Source organism: Phyllobates terribilis, unplaced genomic scaffold (assembly GCF_046119375.1).
Source record: "Phyllobates terribilis strain yellow unplaced genomic scaffold, ASM4611937v1 Scaffold_19__1_contigs__length_20705806, whole genome shotgun sequence".
Lineage (NCBI taxonomy): Eukaryota > Metazoa > Chordata > Amphibia > Anura > Dendrobatidae > Phyllobates > Phyllobates terribilis.
Window position 1 is genome coordinate 4758291 of NW_027362779.1, and position 10295 is coordinate 4768585.

Below are 10295 nucleotides of genomic sequence, written 5' to 3' on the forward strand. Positions count from 1 at the left end.
CTCCAGTCAGTGGATAGGTTTTTCGCTGCTCTGGGACTCGTATATGATGACCCAGATCGGATCTCCCTTGCTGAGTCTAAGTTACGTAGGATCCAGCAGGGAGATCGTCCGGCGGAGGAATTCTGTTCGGAGTTCCGTAGGTGGGCCACGGACACCCAGTGGAATGACCCGGCTCTTAGGAGCCAGTTTTGTCAAGGTTTATCCGACAAATTACAGGATGTGTTGGCACAGTATGACTCTCCCGCGTCACTGGAAGCCGCTATGGCCCTGGCTATTCGCGTTGACAGACGGCTTCGGGAGAGGTGCGGGATAACTCGACCCCCTGTGATGACTCCACCTCCTACAAGGTCCCCTCATATGGTGGTTCCCCTGGTCAGTCCAGAGGAGCCTATGCAATTAGGAGGGACATCTTTTCGGGGGAGGGGACCGGTGGTGTGCCATAAGACAGAAAGGTGTTTCTTCTGCGGGAGAAAGGGACATTTTATTGGGGGGTGTCCATCCCGTCCCTTGCAGAGTGAAGAGTCGTCGGAAAACTGTTGATCCCAGGTTGTGTGGTGGACGGCAATCTGGGAATAGGTATTTCGTCCCTAGGTTCGTCTCAGTTTCTCGTACCGGCGGAGGTGGTGGTGGGTACGAGAACTGAGAGGATATCTGTTCTTCTGGATAGTGGGGCCGGGGCTAATCTGGTTGATGCTCGGTTTGCCCGGGTTCAAGGTATGCGATTGAGTGAGTTGGCTAAACCCATCCCCATATTCTCGATCGATGCCAGGCCTCTCGGTCAGGGAAGTTTTTTGCAAGCTGTGCATGACGTAAAACTTCAAGTGGGGGCGATACATAAAGAACTGTTGTCTTGCTACGTGTTGGAGGGTCTTCCCGCTCCTATAGTGTTGGGCCTTCCTTGGTTAACTAAGCATAACCCGGTTATTAATTGGCAAACCAGAGAGATAAGCCAATGGAGTAAATTCTGTAATATAAACTGCATGAACACGGTCATCGGTGCGGTTACTCCTTGGGTCTTACCTCCATTTCTGGCGGACTTTGAGGATGTATTCTCGGAGAAAGGGTGTCAGGAACTACCTCCTCATCGCGAGTATGACTGTTCTGTAAAACTGCTCCCTGAGGCCAAGTTACCTAAAGCTAGGTTGTATAACCTTTCTGGTCCTGAGAGGCAGGCCATGAAGGATTATATTTCAGAAAGTCTGGCTAAGGGGCATATTAGACCTTCATCTTCACCGGTGGCTGCGGGGTTCTTCTTTGTTAAGAAGAAAGATGGAGGCCTACGCCCTTGCCTGGATTTCCGTGAACTTAATCGGATTACGGTCCGAGATCCGTATCCACTCCCACTTATTCCCGATCTCTTTAATCAGATTGTGGGCGCCAAATGGTTCTCTAAGTTGGATCTCAGGGGGGCGTACAATCTGATTAGGATGAAGGAGGGGGATGAGTGGAAGACGGCGTTTAACACTCCGGAGGGGCATTATGAGAACCTTGTCATGCCATTCGGTCTGACTAATGCCCCGGCGGTGTTCCAACACTTTGTTAATGACATTTTTCGCCGCCTGGTGGGACAGTTTGTTGTCATATATCTGGATGATATCTTAATTTACTCGCCGGATCTGGTGTCTCATCAGGAGCACGTTAGGCAGGTGTTACAGATCTTGCGGGATAATAAACTGTATGCCAAATGGGAAAAGTGTGTGTTCGCCGTACAGGAACTCCAGTTTTTAGGCTTCCTGGTTTCAGCGTCCGGTTTTCGTATGGACCCTGGGAAAGTGCGGGCAGTTCTTGAGTGGGATCGGCCAGAGAATCTTAAGGCACTACAACGTTTCCTGGGGTTTGCTAATTATTACCGGAAGTTCATTCGTAATTTCTCGTCCATGGTTAAGCCTCTCACAGACATGACTAAAAAGGGGACGGATTTTTCTAGGTGGTCTGACAAGGCTTGTCAAGCATTCTCCTCCTTGAAAAAATGTTTTGCCTCGGCACCCATACTCATTCAACCTGATGCGTCACAGCCATTCATTGTAGAGGTAGACGCTTCCGAGGTAGGGGTGGGAGCAGTATTGTCACAAGGTTCGTCCCCTGGTAAGTGGCATCCGTGCGCCTTTTTCTCTAAAAAATTGTCGTCCGCTGAGAGGAATTACGATGTCGGCAATAGGGAACTCTTGGCCATTAAGTTAGCCTTTGAGGAGTGGCGCCATTTTTTGGAGGGGGCAGTCCATCCGGTCACCGTCATCACCGATCACAAGAACCTGCTATATCTGGAGTCCGCGAAACGTCTGAATCCCAGACAAGCTAGGTGGTCATTGTTTTTTACCAGGTTTAATTTTGTCGTTACATATCGTCCTGGGTCAAAAAATGTAAAGGCGGATGCCTTATCTCGTAGTTTCCCTGGGGCCGGGAATACGGACGACCCGATTCCTATCCTTCAGGAGGGGGTGGTGGTTTCGGCAGTATGCTCTGAGCTGGAGGAGGAGGTATTGGAGGCTCAGGGGGATGCCCCTGTTGGACCTCCAGGGAGACTGTTTGTTCCAGATCAGTTGCGACAAAAGGTGATCGAGGCACACCATAACTCAGTTTTGGCAGGACACCCGGGGAGTAAAGCAACTGTGGATCTCCTCTCGCGTCGGTTTTGGTGGCCTAACTTACATAAGGAGGTGGTAACTTTTGTCGCGTCCTGTGGGGTTTGTGCGCGTTCTAAGACCTCACATACCCGTCCGTCTGGGGCCCTCTTACCTTTGAAGATCCCGGAGCGTCCTTGGACTCATCTGTCTATGGACTTTATTACGGACCTCCCTCCGTCTTCGGGTAAAACGGTCATACTCGTTGTAGTGGACAGGTTCAGCAAGATGGCACATTTTATCGCTCTTCCGGCTCTCCCTAATGCTAAAACTCTTGCGCAGGTGTTCATTGGGGAGATTGTGAGGCTTCACGGGGTACCCTCCGATGTGGTGTCTGATCGGGGGTCTCAGTTTGTGTCCAAGTTCTGGAAGGCGTTTTGTGCACGGCGGGGGATGCATTTGTCATTTTCATCGGCTTTTCACCCTCAGACCAATGGTCAGACGGAACGTATGAACCAGAGCTTGGAGACATATCTCCGGTGTTTTGTGTCAGAGAACCAGGAGGACTGGGCTTCTTTCTTACCTCTGGCAGAGTTTGCTCTTAATAATAGGCGGAGCGAGTCCACTGGTAAGTCCCCGTTTTTTGGGGCATATGGTTTTCACCCCCAGTTTTGTACTTTCAGTAGGGGGGGCTCTTCGGGGGTTCCTGAGGAGGAACGATTTTCCTCATCACTCGCTTCAGTATGGAGAGGGGTGCTGAAGAATCTGAATACTATGGGGAACCGATACAAACGTATGGCTGATAGGAGGAGAGTGTCTGGTCCGGACCTAAGTGTGAACGATCGGGTATGGTTGTCTACCAGGAATATTAAACTTAAGGTTCCCTCCTGGAAACTGGGTCCCAGGTTCATCGGGCCGTACAGAATCAGTTCTATTATTAATCCGGTGGCATTCCGTCTTGACCTCCCCCCTACGTTTAAAATTCACAACGTGTTCCACAGATCGTTGCTTAAGAGGTATGTGGCGCCGGTGGTACCGTCACCTTTACCTCCCCCTCCAGTGGTGGTCAATGGTAACTTGGAGTTCCAGGTATCAAGGGTCATCGATTCACGTTTTAATCGCCGGTCCCTTCAGTACCTGGTTCATTGGAAAGGGTATGGTCCTGAGGAGAGGATGTGGGTTCCTGCGTCGGATATTAACGCAGACCGATTAGTTCGGGCCTTCCACATGACTCACCCGGATAAACCTGGCCCTGAGGGTCCGGAGGCCCCTCGTAGAAGGGGGGGTACTGTCACGGGTGTGTCGCCACGAAGATCGTCACGATTACACAGCCTGACTTCTCGCAGCTGACTTTTTGGTGCTTGGTGTTTTCGGCAGTGAGGGAGTTAATTCTCTCTCTCTCTGTGCTAGACGAGGTCCAGCCTCGCCCAGCTGCAATCAATGTTGCTGTAATGAGACTCCTTCATATGCCTGCTGGTCTGTTTGGGAAGTGTCGGTGAAAGCATTTCACACAGACTTACAGAGCGGATCGTTGTATTTGGAGTTTCTGAGATAAGTGTATTTGGAGTGTTTTTTCCCTTCCTCGCTTTATCATTTATCTCCTTTCCCGTTGGAGTTCCCTCTGTTGTAGTTGTGTAGTTTTTGTATGCAAGGTGGTTTTGGTTTTTCCCTTGTACTGTCTCGTTCGTCTAAGTACTGTGTGTGGGCATATTATTACTTGTCCTCTTTTGTTGTGATCGGGGTCCTTCTCAGGACTAGATTACTTAGGTGCAGGGATCCTCAGGAGGTAGGGGTTACGCTGGCGGCCTGGACCTCTGTACCTTTAACAGTACCTCCAGGTTGAGGGATTAGTCAGGGCCCCAGCTTAGGGTCAGCTTAGGCTCCCTACCTCCAGTATACAGAGACAGAGTGACAGATATCACACGGTATCCAGACAGTAACTTGAGCATCATCGCCAGTAATGGCTTACCCGTGCCGCAGATGGGGTTCAAGGAGATGACCATTAAAATTGGTAAAGTTGAACAGCCGGCACAGGGAGTAATTATTGTGGACATTGACCGTCGTGAAAGTCACCCTAAAATAACTGTGGGTACTAATGTAATTGAAAATTGTCTTTCAGAGGTAATTGTAATTCTACAACAGGTGGCGGTGAATGCTAGTTCCAGCCAACAGAGAGTCCTCAACAAGGAGATAAAAGCGCTGATGAGACGGCAGCAGGTAGAACTGTCTGGTGGTGAGATCGGTAGCGTAAGACTGAGTGACCCATTCCCCATTTCCATGCCTCCCAAAAGTGAAATGATGATCTGGTGTCGGACTGCAATCGGGTTGAGAGGTAGAGACTACCAAGCCATGGTAGAACCCGTGTACTCAGACAGCAGGCCCACCATTTTGACAGCCCGTGGGGTGGTTGATGTCCGTCATGGGAGGGTGCCCGTCCGCATCCTCAACATTGGGGAGAGGGAAGTACACTTACCCAGATACGCTACACTCGCCAAACTGTTTGTTGTCGAACACAAAGCTATCAGGGCCGTGGAACCCTTGCTTCCATCTCCACAGGCGGAGGGTAATGGCTCCCAGAAACAAAAGGAGGACTGGTGCCAGAAACTCCACGTGGGTGCTGACTCCACTCCCCTGCACCAAAAACAAGGAGTCTACCGGGTGGTACAGGAGTACGAGAGAGTCTTTAGTAAGCACCCGCTAGACTTCGGCAGAGTAAAAGGGATAGAACACCACATCCCCACAGAGAGCCTCCCACCAATAAAAGAAAGACACCGACCTGTACCCCCTGCACATTATCAGAACGCAAAGGGCATGCTAAGAGAGATGAAAGAAGCTGGGGTCATTAGAGACAACTGTAGCCCCTGGGCAGCCCCCTTGGTTCTGGTGAAAAAGAAAGACGGCACCATGAGAATGTGCGTCGACTATAGACAAATCAACCGTATCACCCACAAAGACGCATATCCGCTGCCTAGAATAGAAGAGTCTTTAGCCGCACTAAAATCAGCTAACTTGTTTTCTACTTTGGACCTTACTAGCGGGTACTGGCAGGTTCCTGTGGCAGAGGCTGACAAGGAGAAGACCGCCTTCACCACCCCGATGGGACTGAGCGAATTCAACTGCATGCCTTTCGGGCTCTGCAACGCACCAGGGACCTTCCAGCGGCTGATGGAATGCTGTCTAGGGCACCGAAACTTCGAGACGGTCCTCCTTTACCTGGACGACGTGATCGTCTATTCGAAGACCTACGAGGACCATCTCAAGCACCTGGCCGAGGTGTTCGAAGCCTTGGCAGGCTATGGCCTGAAGGTGAAACCATCGAAGTGTCACCTGCTGAAACCAAAGGTCCAGTACCTAAGGCACGTGGTAAGCGCGGAAGGAGTGGCCCCCGACCCTGACAAGGTCACGGCAATCAAGAGCTGGCCAAGCCCCTCGAACATCAAAGAGGTGAGACAGTTTCTCGGGTTGGTAGGCTACTAACGAAGATTCATCCCCGGGTTCACCAAGATGGCAGCTCCTATGCAGGACCTCCTGATCGGACAGTCTAAGTCCAGGAGTCAAAAGCCACCCTTCAAGTGGGATAAACTGGAAGAGGAGTCCTTCCGCCAGTTGAAGATGGCCCTCACAGGGAATGAGATCCTGGCCTACCCTGATTATGGCCAGCCTTTTATCCTCCACACAGACGCCAGTAATGTGGGACTGGGAGACGTACTGTCCCAAAACCAACAGGGCAGAGAAAGGGTGATCGCGTACGCCAGCCGGAAGCTGAGACCCACCGAGAGGAACCCGGAGAATTACAGCTCCTTCAAGCTAGAATTCTTGGCGGTGGTGTGGGCCGTGACGGAATGCTTCAAGCATTACCTGGCCTCCGCAAAGTTCACCGTGTACACGGACAACAACCCGTTGACACACCTGGACAATGCAAGACTGGGTGCCCTAGAACAGCGGTGGATGGCCCGTCTCTCCAACTATGACTTCGTGATGAAGTACCGGGCCGGCAAAACCAATGCCAACGCAGACGCCCTGTCGAGGATGCCTCACTTACCTGAAGGTGACGAAGACCCAGAAGAGCTGGAGGAGGTAGAACTCCCCGCGTTTCACCGGTATGGAGTCGCTCAATACTCCCACCGCGTGAAAGAGGAGGATCTAACAACCGTGATGATCAATCCCCTACCTCACCACAGCTGGGCCGAGACCCAAGATAGTGACCCTGCAGTCCGCCTGGTGAAAGATCTGCTGACCCGGGAAGACGCCCGCCTAGATCCAGATGCCCCAGAGGAAGCCAAGCAGCTATGGAAAGAGAAGAGCAAGCTGTTCCTCTATGAAGGCAAGTTGTGCAGAAGGATTGTCAACCACCGGACGCATGAGCTGACCTGGCAAGTCGTGGTTCCAAGGCGGGATGCAGCTATGGTCCTGGGAGCTTACCATGACAGAGCGGGACACTTCGGTTGGAAGAAACTGGAGTTCCAGCTAAGAGGAAGGTTCTTTTGGGTCGGCATGAGAGGAGCTGTAGAAAAGTGGTGCAGAGACTGTGGCCCTTGTCACCTAAGGAGGAAGGACCGCACCAGCCAGAAGACACCCTTGAGGCCCATCGTCACCACGCAGCCTCTTGAGCTGGTAGCTCTAGACCACGTCAAGTTGGCTCCAAGCCGGTCAGGGTACATCTACGCCCTGACAATCGTGGACCACTATTCACGTTTTCTCATGGTGGTCCCGGTAAAGGACTTGACAGCCCAAACAGCGGCCAGAGCCTTCCAGCAATATTTCTGCCATCCACACGGGTATCCGGAACAGGTCCTGACAGACCAGGGTCCAGCGTTCGAGGCTGAAATCTTCCAGGAGTTCTGCAACCTCTATGGCTGTAAGAAGATTCGGACAACGCCTTACCATCCACAAACCAACGGGATGTGTGAGAAGATGAACAATATAGTCATTGATCTCCTGAAGACGTTGCCCCTGGAGGAACGCAGCCTGTGGCCAGAAAAACTGCCGGACCTAATAGACCTATACAACAATATCCCGGTGAATGCTACAAACTGCACCCCGGCTTACCTGATGCGAGCTAGACCAGGTAAGCTGCCCGTAGACCTGGAGATGGGAGTCCTAATACCTGAGGACACCTCCCCGGATGCGGACTGGGATACGGAAAGGCAACTGCAGTACAAGAAGGTACAGGAGAGTGTGGAGAAGAGCCTGGCCCAGGTGAGAGAGAGGCAAGAAAAACTCTTCAATCAACACGCCCCTGCTGGTCCCCTAGAACCTGGTGAGCAAGTCCTAAAGCGAAAAAGAAGGCTACATAAGTTGGACGACCAGTGGGAAAGGGAACCCTACACCGTACTGCAGTCTGACCACGACAACCCAAAGGTGTGCGTAATCACCAAGGACGGAGGAGAAACCACTAGTGTTGTCTCCAGAGACCACCTCAAAAGATGCCCCGAGCAACTCCGTAGTGCAGAAGAGGATCAGAGTGACCTTGAACCCGCAGAGGACAAGGAAGAAATGATCAGCACCGTTCTCGGAGAGTTCCCTCAGTCCTGGACTCGCATAAATGATGCCATAGTGGTACCTGTCCTGCATTTCCTGCAACCGGCACAGCAACAACCAACACCAGAGCCGGAAAGTGAAGAGGAGCAAGCGGTTCCAGAGGCAGAAGAGCCTGTACCAGCAGCCCAGGAGAGTCAACCCTCTGCTGACAGTGAGCCTGCCATGCCTGCGGTAAGCCAAAGAACCCGCAGACAGCTGCCTGCCCTACCTGTACACCCAGCTGGTAGCTGTAACCCTAACGCTAGTGGGGAAAGCCAGGTTGGTCCACCACCAGACAGTGGGTTAAGGACTCACAGGTTATGGACTTTTTATAACCAGGACCTTGTATGGACTGCGTTCGGAGCCTAACCAAGGAATGAACTAAGACTGTAAAGGACTTGGGGTAGGACAGACCCCCACCTGGTTAAGGCTCCCCGTTGTGTTGGTGATATGGACACCTGGTCACAGACCACACTGTGACCTTAAGAACTCAATCTGTGCGTCACTTGTATACTAATGTTTTATGGTATGCATATTGTCTTTGTATATTGTTTAGTCCCGGAGTACTAAATTTCACTAGGGGGGAATGTGTCACCCTAGCATGGATGCCACAAGTGTAATTAAAGCTGTGTCTGAGAGCAAGGGGGAGGTTCTCTAGTTAGGGGAACATTAGCATGCAATGCCTCCTGTCTAAGGCCAGTAGGGGGAGCAGGCTGCCCCTATAAAAGCTGGTGCTGGGGGCAGGGTTAGGGAGAACTGGATGGCCTGTCTCAGCATTGAGACTTGTCCCAGAGCAGAACAGGGACAGACAGTTGCACTGCACCTAAGAGGAAGTGTGGCAGGAGGAGAGCCACAAGCCAGAGACAAGAGGCGAAGCAAGCCTGTCTTGGCAGATAAGAGACTGACTTTACCAGACTTTGGTGTCTGAGGCAGGGAGGATTCCACATCCTCCAGCAGAGAACCAGTCCGCAAGGGACTGTATATTCCTTGGCCTAAGAAGCCTGGAGGCCCTGCCACAACCGAAGGGACCAGTAAAGCCGTACAAGGCTGGGAGCAGAAAGGAACCCACGTCGCAGGCCATACAGGCGAGAATACACGGAAAGCTCGGAAACGTGGGCTGTTACCCTATAACGAGGAGATAGCCAGAAGGAGCGCAGAAAGCACGGTAGGCCTACACCCTCACCCTGACCAGGGCCAATTTCCCCGTTGCTCTCAGACATCCAGGTCCCCTCCTAGCTGGGACTGTTTATGGGTCAGTTTACCTGTTTCAGTAAAGACCCTGGACTGCAACCTATTGTCTGTGTGCTCCTTCGCGCCTCCAGCACTACCGGTACTGGGACTCTCACCACCATCACTCCCAACATCCATTATACTGCCCTGGGGCCGCACTCTTCCCGTGGGGAGTCACACTACCCTAGCTGCACACCTCATCAGCCCCAGCGGTCTGCATGCAGCGGCGGTTCCTAATAACCGCAATCCACGGGTGGCATAGTCAGACATAAACATCAGCACATAACGGACTACCACTGGCCTGACCACCCTGAGCCACGGAACCGGGTTGCCACTACTACTCCCATCGTTCCCCCACTGCCCGGATCCGAGTGCCCCACGGCCCAGGGGGCGAGTCACTTGCTCTTCTTGCTCTCCGGTAGGCTCCTGCTGGGTAGGCTGAAGGAAGTGTAGGACGGGTACCAGTATTGCGCCATTTATCTGAGTCCAGGTCCGGGGGAACTCTCCGAGAACTGTGCTGATCATCTCTTCCTTGTCCTCTGCGGATTCAAGGTCATCTTGATCTTCATTTGGACTCTGTAGTTGCTCGGGGCACAGACCCACCAGGAGTACAGGGAGGAATGGACCTGGGTGTCTGAGGGCATTCGGGCGAGCTCCACTGGTCAGGGTGAGTGGGTAGGCCTACCGTTCTCTCTCTGCCCTTGCTGACTATCTCCCCCTTTAGTGGTATGATAGCCCACGTCCCTGAGCTGGCCGTGTACTACGCCTTTATGACTTGCGACTCGGGCCTTAGGTACCTGTAGCTTCTCTGTGCTGTACCGGTCCCTCTGTGTGGCGGAGCTTCCAGGCTTCTTAGGCCAAGGGACCTAAAATCCCTCGCAAGTAGATGATCTGCTGCAGGACTTGCAATTCTGACAGCCTCGGATCCCAGTGTCCGGTATGTTGTTCTCTCTCAGCCAGGACCAGCTCTCGTCGCCTCTGTCC